Below are 14,994 nucleotides of genomic sequence, written 5' to 3'. Positions count from 1 at the left end.
GTGTAGGGGCCGGTGGTCATTTACTGAATGAATGAGTGAGCAAGGCTTGCTGGGTGCCAATTAACCATCACTTCTGCGGACTGCAACCTAGAGTTTTGAAAAGAACGTGATCTGGGGGAAGAAGAAGAGTTTTCAAGTATTGGCAGTTGAAACAGTCATCTCCTGGATATAAAGTTCCCGTGAAACACTGGGGACATGGGGACGTTAGGGACATCTGTGGTCAAATCCAAGGAAATATACTGACCAGGAGCCACAGCTCAACTGGGGAAACGCCTTTGAGAAGTGACATTGCACAAGCAGCAGGCGATGATTTAGTGCTCTCTGTTGCTGTAGCATCTCAAGTTATCATTAACAGCAATGGTAATGCTGCATACCAGTTGAGGGCCTCCTCTGCGCCCCGGACATCCCCGTCTCCCAGATCTCCACTAGTGTCATTTGGGTCTCGAGTGTCACCTCCTCAGAGCCACTCTTATCACGCCATCCTGTATTATGTTTGCACAGCACGTACCATGGTGTGAAGTTATCCCACCTGTTTGTTTACATGTTTATTGTCTACCTTTTCTGGACTAGAACATGAGCTCCCCAAGGGCAGGAACTCAGACCCTTTGTGTCTCCAGAGTTTGAACAGTAGTGGCACAACCAGTATGCATGGGGGGTGAACGAGCAAACAAATGAATTCCAGGCACAGTACTAGAAACTCTAAAAAGCTGAGCTCTACTTAAGCATACTCACAGCTCAGGTGGAGAGCTGCTATCATCCTCATTTTGTCGACTGAAAAAAACTGCGCAACCTAAAAACTGAGAGTTTTGTTTTTTAGGGTTTTTGTGTGTGTGTGTGTGTGTGTGTGTGGAGCACAGGATCTGGACGCACAGGCTCAGTGGCCATGGCTCACAGGCCCAGCCGCTCCGCAGCATGTGGGATCCTCCCGGACCGGGGCACGAACCCGTGTCCCCTGCATCGGCAGGCGGACTCTCAACCGCTGGACCACCAGGGAAGCCCGAGAGTTATGTTTTATTCAGTGGGAATTTTTAGGACTTCAAGCCGGGGAGGCAGCATCTCAAGTAGCCCTGAGAACTGCTCCAAGGAGGCAACGGTGGGAAGCTAGGATATATAGGAATTTTGCAACAAAGGGTAGGTAGTCTGAACGTCAAAAGATTATTGTTAATTAAAGAAAACCAGACCTCTCAAGGAATTTAGTGCTTTTCTATATATGGGAAGATGCAAGAGTCTGGGCTTACTGAAATTATTCCTTTGATATGCACCTCACCTATCTGGGGCCAGTATCCTGTGTTTTCATATCCTGAGTTTCCTCGGGGCTCACCGAGGGGGAGTGGCTGCAGTCTGATGGCTGCTAGATAGCAGGTATTCTTTTCCTTCTTGAGTTCCCTCAGGGCTCACCGGATCGCCATGGCCGTGGCTACAATCACTGATGACTGTGCATCCTTTGTTTACTGACATGGCAGGCAATATTCCATTTCTCAGTTTCATAGGTGAGCAAACCAAAGCTCAGAGAAGGTGGTGGATGACAGGACACGACAGAGCCAGAACAGATTTGTGGCCGTAGGACTCCAAAGCTGTGCTCTCGGTTATAATAATAGTTCATGTGTATCGAGAGCACTGTCCATGCTAGGTGCTGAACGAAGCCCTTTGTACAACTCACCCCTGTAAAGGCAGTATATTTGTCAGGGTTCTCCAATAGGATGTGTGTGTGTGTGTATATATATATATATATATATATATATATATATATATGATTTATTTTAAGGAATTCGCTCATGTGATTGTGGAGGCTCACAAGTCCACAATCTGCAGGACGGGCCAGCAGGCTGGAGAACCAGGGAAGAGCCAATGTAGCAGTTCAAATCTGGAGGCATCTGCTGCACACACCCTCTTGCCCAGGGGCGGTCAGTCTTTTATTCTATTAAGGCCTTCAACTTATTAGATGAGGCCCACCCACATTATGGAGGGCAATCTGCTTTACTCAAAGTCCACTGATTGAAATGTTAATTTAATCTAAAAACACCCTCACAGAAACATCCAGAATAATGTTTGACCTCACGTCTGGGCACCGTGGCACAGCCAACTTGACATGTAAAATAAACCATTACAGGCAGGTACCATTATTGTCTCACCTTTATGGATCCATCACCTCCATATGGTCGTTGAGAGATCTGATTTGGTCTTGGGAATAACTTACCTGGTGGGACAAAGCTAGTTAGTGATGGAGTAGGCTTTGTGCTCTGACCACTGCACGCCCTCTCTACACCCAACTGCATATTCCCTTCTCAGGTCAGCAGGAGCTGGCCTGGCAGGGACAGCACAGAATGGCACATTTCCTGGGGTTGTATGCTAGACTCCAGGAAAGGCAACCTGCACTTGCTAGGTGCACCCAGAATGAGTTTATTTTAAGCCTCAAATTCAACATCTCAGATGCATTCAGGAGAATCAAAACCACCAAAGTATCTTGTCTTACCACCTTGCTCTCCTTAAGATCTGATGACCAGAAGGTTCTGGCAGCATCACAAATGAATTCATCTCATCGTGAACACAGCAGGAACCACCAGCATGGCCCTTGGACCTGAGCAATGGGCCCTTATTTGGGTCCAGTGCTTTAGAGGGCCCAGTTCCAGCTCTCCTCCAGTTGTCCTCTTCCTCTGGGGTAAAGAATCTGTGAGGCCAAGGGCACACACCCACCCAGCACCAGTATGCTATTTTAGCACATCCTCAGGATCCCAGAATTCTCTGCACAAATGACCCCAAGCTCAGGGGTGGGCCCCTTCCCAGCATCCCTCCTCCAGGGTGAACTGAGCGGCCAGGCAGTGGATGTTGGCTGGGCATGTGAACAGAGGCTGGATGTGTAGGCTGAGGTATCCACATATGGGTACACAAGACCCTTAGAGGCTCAGGATGGAGCCAGGGCTGGGAAGAGAAAGGGGAAGGTCATACGGCTCAGCTCTCCCCACACTGCCATATTCTGGTGCAGATTTCCAGGAATTCAAGACTCATCATTTAAACCTGGTCTTCCAAGTCATTAGGAAGGTATTTTTGTCAAGGTAGCTGGGTGGAACGTTTTCTTAGCAGTTTATCTTTATGACTTATGAATGTTTAGATATGGGTGTGTGGAGGGTATTTGTACTCTGGTCCTGGCTTCACAGATGATACAGGTAGGCCTGGGTACCACAGTAGAGACCAAAGGGTGGCCACACAACCTGGCTCTGGCTCTAGAACTGAATATCGCTTCTTCCCTATGGGGCTGGTCCACAGAAGCCTTTATACAGAAAGGCTGAAAAATGCATGCACGCTGATTGCTTTCCCTAGTGATGGAGAGGTTTGTACTGAACACCCATGCTTCCCCCCATCCTCCTCCTTCTCCTCCTCTCCCTCCCCCTTCTCCTTTCCTTCTCATCCGCCCACCAATGCTATGGGCTTGAACTCTAGGTGCAGTCAGTGGCTGGAGACAGGTGGTTTTTACACCCTTATTACACTTAACTGGACCCTAGAACACATCAAGGCTCTATTTCCTTAACATCTCACCACCACCTACTGAGTCAGCTGCAGGCCCTGGGCCTTGGCCATAAAATTATTTTTAGTGGTCTCTAATGACCTTGAAGGTTAAGTGATTTATTATTTGCAAAGTGGTCTACTCTCACCGAAACCTCCCCAAAGCAGACCCCTGTGGATTTCATTTGCCTGCAACCAACAAGGTAGCCTTGTTCTTTAAGACTCCAGGCTAATGAACACACATCCAAACTTTACATTATTTTTCCACATAAAAGAATCTTTAAAAACAGAGAGGAACATTGTTCTCTGTTGTTTTCAAACATGATCCATTTTATGAAAACATGTCTTTCCAGGGTATAAGTGAGACATCCTTGGAAAACATACAATGTGCTTTTCTGGTAAAACGTCACATGAATGCTCAGGACGTTAGTCATGAACTCAATTGCTCTCTGGAGATCTTTGGTACCAGAGCTGGGAGTGCTTTTCCAGTACAGATCCACCATCCCCAAGTGAGCCCCTGATTGTGAATAATCAGAGTGAGGCAACCGCACATCAACCAGCCTCAAAAGGAGCCCTCGGGGGGCTTCCCTGGTGGCGCAGTGGTTGAGAGTCTGCCTGCCGATGCAGGGGACGCGGGTTCGTGCCCCGGTCTGGGAGGATCCCACGTGCCGCGGAGCGGCTGGGCCCGTGAGCCATGGCCGCTGGGCCTGCGCGTCTGGAGCCTGTCCTCCGCGACGGGAGGGGCCACAGCAGTGAGAGGCCCGCGTAACGCATAAAAAAAAAAAAAAAAAAAAAAAAAAGGAGCCCTCGGGGGTGGAGGGTCAGTCTCCAGTGGAGTGTCCACCTATCCTCATACCTGATGCCCTGGGCTGTGCCAGGGACCCACTGGGAGCCTCAAGCCCTCCCCTGTGAGCAGAGAAACACTGACTTGTTGGCAGAGTTGATGAGAATACAGTGAAACGGTGGGAGGGACACCTTCCCTCCTCTTCCAGAATCTTCCTCCAGAATCTTTGAGCATTCATAGAAGAGGGTGCTGTCTAAAGAGAACAGCAGGATCATAGCTCGAATCCCAGCATCAGATAACAGGAGCCGAGTTCCAGCAGTCTGAAGACCTCAGCAGGTATCACAGGAGCTCAGTTCTCATTTCTACACATTGTAATCAGCCCCCAGCCCCGCTGCCAGTGACCTAACACTCCCAGCTGCATGTGGGGCTCACGAGCCTGCATAAATGTCAGAGGCCACTTTTGCTCGCATGTCCCGAGGGTCCACTCACCAGGAATACACATGAGGCCACATCAATACTCAGATTATATTGTCCTGGTGGATCCTGCCAGCCTGACTGCAAGTCAGCAGAAGTACCATCACCCCAGTCTATCCCCCAGCCCACAGACACTATGTATTTACGGGAATGGAGATCCTCTCTCAGGCTCGAAATCCAGCATGAACTGGCATCCGCCAAGCATCCATCACATCTGCTGAGGGTTGACACTTGCCTGGGCAGTGTGGCCTCCATCAGCCATGCGGTGGCTCCTTGGGGGGCCCCTCCCCACACCATCCCTGCCCTGTCCAGGTTTTTAATCCCACACTTCCATCCCTCACTCACCCTGCAGAACCACAGTGTATTACCCATGGAAATGGGGACAATGCCCCAGGTGTGGGGTCAGACTAGACCATAGGCCAGGCTTAGAACCAGACCCCCTAAGAGCCTCCCAGTTTCCCCGTCTCTCCAGCCTCCTCCCTCAGGTTTCCACTCAGGTTTATCAACATAAGCAAGTAGATTCCCTGGGAAGGGCTGCCACCACCTGCAGCCACGGCAACCAGCCAGCTTCCAAACCAGAGAAGGCTCAGGTAGGATGGGGATATGGACATCAAAGCCAATCAGCACCTGCATTCCTTCCTGATTGATGGGGGAGGCTGCAGATTCTGCTGAGACTGGGGAAAGCGCTGGGCTCTCCACACCCTAAGAGCTGCCTGAGAAGGTAAGAAATGCAGGGGCAGTTTAAGAAAATTGAAATTGTATCAAGTATCTTTTCTGACCACAACGCTATGAGACTAGATATCAATTACTGGGAAAATCTGTAAAAACTACAAACACCTGGAGGCTAAACAATACACTACTTAATAACGAAGAGATCACTGAAGAAATCAAAGAGGAAATCAAAAAATACCTAGAAAAAATGACAGTGAAAACACAATGACCCAAAACCTATGGGATGCAGAAAAAGCAGTTCTAAGAGGGAAGTTTATAGCAATACAATCCTACCTCAAGAAACAAGAAACATCTCAAATAAACAACCTAATCTTACACCTAAAGCAATTAGAGAAAGAGGAACAAAAATACCTCAAAGTTAGCAGAAGGAAAGAAATCATAAAGATCAGATCAGAAATAAATGAAAAAGAAATGAAGGAAACAATAGCAAAGATCAATAAAAATAAAAGCTGGTACTTTGAGAAGATAAACAAATTGATAAACCATTAGCCAGACTCATCAAGAAAAAAAGGGAGAAGACTCAAATCAACAGAATTAGAAATGAAAAAGAAGTAACAACTGACACAGCAGAAATACAAAGGATCATGAGAGATTACTACAAGCAACTCTATGCCAATAAAATGGACAACTTGGAAGAAAAGCACAACCTTCTGAGACTGAATGAGGAAGAAATAGAAAATATAAACAGAAAAATCACAAGCACTGAAATTGATACTGTGATTAAAAATCTTCCAACAAACAGAAGCCCAGGACCAGATGACTTCACAGGCGAATTCTATCAAATATTTAGAGACGAGCTAACATCTATCCTTCTCAAACTCTTCCAAAACATAGCAGAGGGAGGAACTCTCCCCAACTCATCCTACAAGGCCACCATCACCCTGATACCAAAACCAGACCAAGATGTCACAAAGAAAGAAAATTACAGGCCAATATCACTGATGAACATAGATGCAAAAATTCTCAACAAAATACTAGCAAACAGAATCCAACAGCACATTAAAAGGATCATACACCGTGATCAAGTGGGATTATACCAGGAATGCAAGGATTCTTCAATATACAAAAACCAATCAATGTGATACACCATATTAACAAATTGAAGGAGAAAAACAATATGATCATCTCAATAGATGCTGAAAAAACTTTTGACAAAATTCAACACTGATTTATGATAAAAACCCTCCAGAAAGTAGACATAGAGGGAAACTTACCTCAACATAATAAAGGCCATATATGACAAACCCACAGCCAACATCGTCCTCAATGGTGAAAAACCGAAACCATTTCCACTAAGATCAGGAACAAGACAAGGTTGCCCACTCTCACCTCTATTATGCAACATAGTTTTGGAAGTTTTAGCCACAGCAATCAGAAAAGAAAAATAAATAAAAGGAATCCAAATTGGAAAAGAAGAAGTAAAACTGTCACTGTTTGCAGATGACATGATACTATACGTAGAGAATCCTAAAGACGCTACCAGAAAACTACTAGAGCTAATCAATGAATTTGGTAAAGTAGCAGGATACAAAATTAATGCACAGAAATCTCTGGTATTCTTATACACTAATGATGAAAAATCTGAAAGAGAAATTAAGGAAACACTCCCATTGCAACATAAACATAAATAATAAAATACTTAGGAATAAACCTACCTAAGGAGACAAAAGACCTGTATGCAGAAAACTATAAGACATTGATGAAAGAAACTAAAGATGATACTAACAGATGGAGAGATATACCATGTTCTTGGATTGAAAGAATCAACATTGTGAAAATAACTCTACTACCCAAAGCAATCTACAGATTCAATGCAATCCCTATCAAACTACCAATGGCATTTTTCACAGAACTAGAACAAAATATTTCACAATTTGTATGGAAACACAAAAGACCCTGAATAGCCAAAGCAATCTTGAGAAAGAAAAACGGAGCTGGAAGAATCAGGCTCCCTGACTTCAGACTGTACTACAAAGCTACAGTAATCCAGACAGTATGGTACTGGCACAAAAACAGAAAGATAGATCAATGGAACAGGATAGAAAGCCCAGAGATAAACCCACGCACATATGGTCACCTTATTTTGATAAAGGAGGCAAGAATATACAATGCAGAAAAGACAGCCTCTTCAATACGTGGTGCTGGGAAAACTGGACAGCTACATGTAAAAGAATGAAATTAGAACACTCCCTAACACCATACACAAAAGTAAACTCAAAATGGATTAAAGACCTAAATGCAGGCCAGACACTATAAAATTCTTAGAGGAAAACATAGGCAGAACACTCTATGACATAAATCACAGCAAGATCCTTTTTTACCCACCTCCTGAGAAATGGAAATAAAAGCAAAAATAAACAAATAAGACCTAATGAAACTTAAAAGCTTTTGCACAGCCAAGGAAACCATAAACAAGACAAAAAGAAAACCCTCAGAATGGGAGAAAATGTTTGCAAATGAAGCAACTGACAAAGGATTAAGCTCCAAAACTTATAAGCAGCTCATGCAGCTCAATATCAAAAAAACAAACAACCCAATCCAAAAATGGGCAGAAGACCTGAATAGACATTTCTCCAAAGAAGATATACAGATTGCAAACAAACACATGAAAGAATTTTCAACATCACTAATCATTAGAGAAATGCAAATCAAAGCTACAACGAGGTATCACCTCACACCCGTCAGAATGGCCATCATGAAAAAATCTATAAAACATGAATGCTGGAGAGGATGTGGAGAAAAGGGAACACTCTTGCACTGTTGGTGGGAATGTAAATTGATACAGCCTTTATGGAGAACAGTATGGAGGTTCCTTAAAAAACTAAAAATAGAACTACCATACGACCCAGCAATCCCACTACTGGACATGTACCCTGAGAAAACCATAATTCAAAAAGAGTCATGTACCACAATGTTCATTGCAGCTCTATTCACAATAGCCAGGACATTGAAGCAACCTAAGTGTCCATCGACAGGTGAATGGATAAAGAAGATGTGGCATGTATATACAATGGAATATTACTCAGCCATAAAAAGAAATGAAATTGAGTTATTTATAGTGAGGTGGTTGGACCTAGATTCTGTCCTACAAAGTAAAGTAAGTCAGAAAGAGAAAAACAAATACCATATGCTAACACACATATATGGAATCTGAAAAAAAAAAGTGGTTCTCAGAACCTAGGGGCAGGACAGAATAAAGACACAGATGTAGAGGATGGACTTGAGGACACAGGGAGGGGGAAGGGTAAGCTGGGATGAAGTGGGAGAGTGGTATAGACATACATACTACCAAATGTAAAATGGATAGCTAGTGGGTAGCACCTACATAGCACAGGGAGATCATCTCGGTGCTTTGTGACCACCTAGCCGGGTGGGGTAGGGAGGGTGGGAGGGAGACGCAAGGGAGAGGAGATATGGGGATATATGTATATGTATAGCTGATTCACTTTGTTATAAAGCAGAAACTAACACACCATTGTAAAGCAATTGTACTCCAATAAAGGTGCTAAAAAAAAAAAAGAAAGAAAGATAAAGAAAAAGAAATGCAGGGGCAGGACATCCCCACTAGGTGGCTCTGAGCTGGCACTGTGGATGTCTCCTCCTGCCCCATGGAATCCTCTGTACCCAGAGATGCTCCATGAGGTCAGAGCCAGTGGGTCACCATCACTGAACACCAACCCTTGACCAGGACTGGCAGAAAGGAGCCCTCAACTGTTGCATGAACAGGGGAACACACAGTATCCCATCTGAAGAGGGCCACACCATGTGGCCTCCCTCAAGGAAGGAAGTCCAAGAGAGGGAGGAGGTGGGACAGAGTCCAGGGTGGGGTCCAAGCCAGCTTATTGCAGTTGACCTACAGCCACTGAAATGGTCCTAACAGAGTATTTGGGAGGAGTATTACTGGAGCATTAAAATAGCAGAGTAATAAAAGTTTCTGGTATGTGAGCACCAGGGTATTCACATGAGTATTGGGAGGGCAAGCAAGCTGGCCCTCAGATTGTGTGGTGCTGCTGTGAGTGGTCCCTGAGTTTGCTGACTCCTCCCCTTCCCCCCACCCAGGTCCCCATCACTCAGTCTTTTCAGCCCCTTGGCTTCTTCAGTCAAGGGCCCTTGCAGTTGGCTGTCCCCTCATCCTGGGATGCTCTCCCCCTAGATCTTTTCTCCTTCTTGTCATTTAGCTCAAAGGTCACTTTCTCAAAAAGTCCTTGCTGCCCATCCTAGCTGAAGAGACCCTTACCTGTCACCCTCTAACCCATTATGACCCTGTTTCATTCTCTTCACAGGACTCATTGTGTGGGCTTCTCGGGTTTTGTTTGCTTGCTTGTGTACTGTTTCCTCCTCTCTGGATTGTGAAGTGCAAGATCAAGGTCCATGCTTGTCTTGTTTGTCTTGTATGCCCAGAGCCTAGCCCTGTTGTGGGTTTGGCAGGAACCTGATAAATATCTGTGAAGTAGATGGATGAGGTGGGTGGATGGATGGATGGATGGATGGATGGGAAGGTGGATGGATGGGTGAGTAGGTGAACAGATGAATGGATGAGTGGGTGGATGGATGGATCATTGGGTGGATGGATGGGTGAGTAGGTGAGCAGATGAATGGACGAGTGGCTGGATGGATGGATCAGTGGGTGGATGGATGGGTGAGTGGATGGAAAACTTTCCACCATTTCTAAAGACTTGAAAGCCACACATAACGTGTGAGGAATACAACCAAGGAAGGATTTACAAGACATGCTGAGTACGTTAAAGTGCTTCTTCACCTTGCAGAGGGCACAGTTCTGAACCTTGGGCTGCAGTAATGTCAGGAGCCACTTGTATTTCCTTCCTTAGCAGCTGCCCATCTTTGTTGTAGCTCTGAATCCTTCCCCTCTGCCCGGTGTGGGCTGCTGATTATGGGTGTACACCCCCAGACTTCACAGCTTGCCTTTAGTCTGACAGCCAGGAGAACAAGCCCCCCCTCAGATCACCACATCCTGTGGGGCGATGGCAGTGGCTGCCTCTTCTCCTCTTTGGACCCTCCCCCCCACCTCCACCCCCTCCATGTTCGCCTTTCCTTGGCACGACCAAGCTTGGCATTGGTGGCTGGGTACTGAAAGATTTCCATTCGTGACCACCCGACCCCTAATTACTTCTATTAATTACTTGGACAGCTTTCCCTGCAAAAAGGACTTGCACCCAGGGAGGACAAGAAGAGGATGTTTTTCACCTGTCCTTGCCCACCACCTGCCTCAAGAGGGAGGAGGCTGTATACCACTCAGGTTACTCAGTTTTCCAGAGATTTGCTCTCAAAGGAGATCAGTCTGTCCCTTTGATGAGTTCCCTCTAAGAGCTTATTCTCTCACTAATTCTGCACCTTCTAAAGTGCTTGTTGGGAAAACAAGTGTGATAGCAGGAGAGGGAGGGGAGAGCTGGTGCAATGTGGAATTAACTGACTCATTCATTTCTGGTCCCTGCTGTCACTCCCACATCCAGGGAAAGGCAGCATGGAGCTGCCTGGCCCAGGACAGAAGTCCAGGTGGGGCATTAAATGCCTGCAGGTCCCATGCCCCTCAAACCATCATCTGACACATTTGTCAAACCTCACTTCTCTCTGGTTCTAAAGAGAGTGTAACAGGCTCCCAGGTTGTCTGGCTTTTCACCTTCCCCTCATTTCCCCCAGTTTGTTCTGCCTAAATCCACCTTGTCTTAGATGCTTCTTACTTGGGACTCATTCATTCATTTAAACATTCATTAATTCATTCAACATTTCTTAAGTGTTTCCCCCTGGCCAGGCACTGGACATACAGCAGCACAGGACAAACAAGCTCTCATCACAGGCAGTTTTCCATCAGAGGACACAAATAAAACAAGTGATCACAATAATGTGATAATTTACTCCAGGGAACGCCAGTGCCTGGGGAACCCAGAGCAGGGGCCAGCTCAGGGTGAGGGGCCAGGAAAAGGGTCCCTGGTGAGAACTAAGGACTCTGTCCAAATCCCTGCACTGGGAGAGGACCAAATCCTAGCAGGGCTTCTAGGAGCATAAGGCCTTGTCCCTAGGAAGACCCTAGCCCCCCATCAAATGCCTGCCTGGGCAAGCTCCAGGAGGCCAAGAAAATTTACTACTGTTCTAGCCAACACCCGACGTAGACTCCAGTCTCCATTTCTTAGAGATCTACAACTGTTAATCCTTCCTCTGTCCCTTTGAGATGTATATGTACCTCCTACAACTCAGGGGTGTCTTCTCTAGGGCCTGGGGAAGATTCCTTTGAAAAGTAATTATCAGGAAGATAGGGCCTCTCTCCCAGTCTCCGTGGGAGGATGGAATCCTGACTTCCATAGTTGTCAGCTAGCAGACACAGCTTTCCTAATCGCGTGGACACCAACCAACCCAAGAAAACCAGACCTCTCAGGTTAATGGATTCAGCACTTTTCTATGTGCGGGAAGATGTGAGATCTGGGCTTACTGAAATTATTCCTTTGATATCCACCTTAATTATCTAGGGCCAGTATCCTGTTTTTCTCCATCCTGAATCCCCTCAGAGTGCACTGTTGGGGATGACTGCAAGAGGCTTGTGGCTTGATGGCCTCAACATCTTTTGTTTACTGAGATGGCAGGTGACATTCTTTGTTCACACGTGACTTGATGGCCTCAACATCTTTTGTTTACTGAGATGGCAGATGACATTCTTTGTTCACACCGACATTGCAGTGGGTTGGGGAGGGACATCACCAGATGCAGTTTCGGGTTACTTAGGCTTTGCCCATCCTTACGTTCCTGCTGGGGCTTCGCCTAACAGCTATAGCCTTCTCTAATGCTTACAGTTTAAATTAATTAACTAATTTGGTTGCACCAGCTCTCAGTTGCGTCTTGCCAGCTCCTTAGTTGTGGCACGTTGAAGCCATCACCTGGGAGTCACACAGCCCTCTCCCCAGGGGTGTGCTAGAACAAGGGCTCACGGAAAAAAGTACTGGTTTGTAGCATTTGCCGATTTCCCCAGTGTAAATATTCCCCCCTTGGCCAATTTCAAGCTCCCAATGTGATGTCACTGAACTAGTGCAGTTGGTCTCACCAGCTGATAGGAGCTGACAACAGCACATCACTGCTTTCCTCCCCAGGGTCCCCCAGGCCAACAGCAGTGACTGATGGAGAGAAGGTAGTCAGGGGTACAGAAGCCCCCCTCCTTTGCCTCAAGGTAGGAAGGGTTCTGGGGGGGGCAGGTCGTGCTCCCTGAGGACATGCCATAGCTAAACTTCTGCTGAAACCAGACTTGTGTTCCTTCCCGTTACTACTTCTGCTTCCCTCACTCCCTTACTGGTTTCTTCCAAGGGCTCTCACTCAATAAATCACATGCCCACAGACCCTGGTCTCAGGCTCGGCTTCTAGGGGTCCCAACCCATGACAGACCTCTTTGCCAAGTGGTGGCCCAGATCAGGCTCTGTCCTGAGGTTGGCCGGGAGGTCTCCCCACATGCATGCCGGTTTCTGAGAGTGGCAGGGAGGGAGGACATGACCATCCCTTATATTTGTGAGGTGGTCAGAATAGCCCTGTACTAGGAAGCTGGAAATCTGCGTCCTGACTCCACTGCTGACCCTGGACAAGGTCCTTCCACTGGATCTTCTTAACTCTCACCAGGAGAAGGACGGGTGCTGACTCCATCATGCCAAGAAGCTTTGAAATTCTTTATTAGGCCCCATTAGTGGAAACTCAGGTTCCTTATGCCAGGTTGGGGTGCTTTCTTCTTTAACAAACACCTCTGGACAGTCTGCTATCAGGTGAGGGGAGAAACTGTTCTCGGGTAGGACTTCTCAGCCTTGGCACCACTGAAATTTGGGCTGGATCATTCTTTGTCATGGAGGCCGTCCTGTGCCCTACAGGAGGTGCTAAGCAGCATCCCTGGGCTGTACCCACTAGATGCCAGCAGCACCCTCTTCAGTGTGGCAACCAAAAATACCTCCAGACTCTGCCAAGACATCCCCCAGGGGCCAAAATCATACCCGAAAATCTATGAACCTTGAACTGTCATGGCCACTTGTCAAACTGTGGTAAGGAGACCCTTTGGATTGAATTCCCCACAAACCTCTTTACCCTGAAAAAAAGTCTGTTTATATTGTACTTTCCAATTATATGTGTGTAGAAGTGTACAGATATATTTTCTCTTATTTTTCTTAAAGCTGTCATTACTATCATTATTATTTTAAGGGAAGGAAAGGAAAACTACATCGAATTCTTTTTCTGGGGACCCATCAGTTTTGCTTTACCTCCCTCCTCTTCATAACTGTGTCCCCTCTCAACCACTGTCTTTAGATGGAGGCAGTTCCCTCTGAATCACACTGTTTGTTCTCACTGCTATAAGCAGAAGCTCCTACAAGACCTAAGGGTGGGAGAAGCAAGCAGAAGTAGCAGAAATGTGGGAGGGGGCAGCAAGTCAGCATCCCTGGGGGGAGAGGCTCGTAACCAAACCCATCAGTGGCACAGCACTTTCAGCAGGTCCTAGTTGCGTGGCAGGTTCCAAAGGGTCCTTCAACATGGGGGAACCCCAGAGCCAGCGTGCCTGGCAACCCTCAAAAGATGGCCCATTATAAGCAGTCACTTTACATCCCAAATAGAGTCCCTGAAAGCCAGACAGAGGAGTTTGGGCTCATTATGTAATGCAGTAGGGAGTCATTGAAAGTTCTTCATCAAGGGCATGGTGACACCGGCTAACGTGCTCCAAAGCAGGAAGGATCCTGACATTCGCTGAATCTCTAGGCTTTCTGATGCCTCTCCAGCTTACAGCAAACTTTCCTGACAGTAATGAGAGGGTACTTAGAGGAGGAAGAGCTCCCGGGCCACCCATCAACTAGACAGAAATGATCACGTAGTCAGTTCCTGAGAGTTTCCTGAACGTCACATTTGTATTGTAAAGTCCTTTCCCATCCAGGGCAGAGTCTAGGGGAGCAGGTGCTCTTAGCAATGGGGGTTCTAAGGGAGCAGGCAGCTTACTGCAGGTGGAAGTGCTGATGGACGCTCTTGGTCAGTGTCTGTCTGGACTGTGGCAGGCTGGCCGTTCCCCACTGTGAACAACATCGGTTTTGTAACCCCGGCTCTGCCGTTCCAACCAGTGCCTTCCCAGCACTCTGATGCATGGGGCCCAGGGACTTTCTCTGTAAGGAGAGGATTTCCTCAGACTAACCGAAAGAGACAGGCATAAGTGGCACCCTGGATGAGGCTTTTGGGAGGATATCTCTGCCTTTCTGAGGCATAGTCTCAATTCTACTGGATCCTCCTGAGTGGCAGGGAGGTTGCTTCAAACAACTACACACGCACACACCTTATTTAATCCTCACAATATTCCCATGAAGGAGGGATCATTAGGCTCATTTGACAGATGTGAAAACCAGCTCAGAGAGGTTAAGTGTCTCCTCCAAAGCTGCACAGCCAGAATTCACTTCTGTCCTGAATTCAACCCCAGTTTTCCCTCTTGCCCCATCCAGGCAGAACAGAGAGAGAGCTGAAGTTAAGATGAAAACCAGGATGGAGGT

This window comes from Phocoena sinus, chromosome 1, assembly GCF_008692025.1.
Source record: "Phocoena sinus isolate mPhoSin1 chromosome 1, mPhoSin1.pri, whole genome shotgun sequence".
Lineage (NCBI taxonomy): Eukaryota > Metazoa > Chordata > Mammalia > Artiodactyla > Phocoenidae > Phocoena > Phocoena sinus.
The sequence above is the reverse complement of the archived record's forward strand: the minus strand, read 5'-3'. Positions refer to the sequence as shown.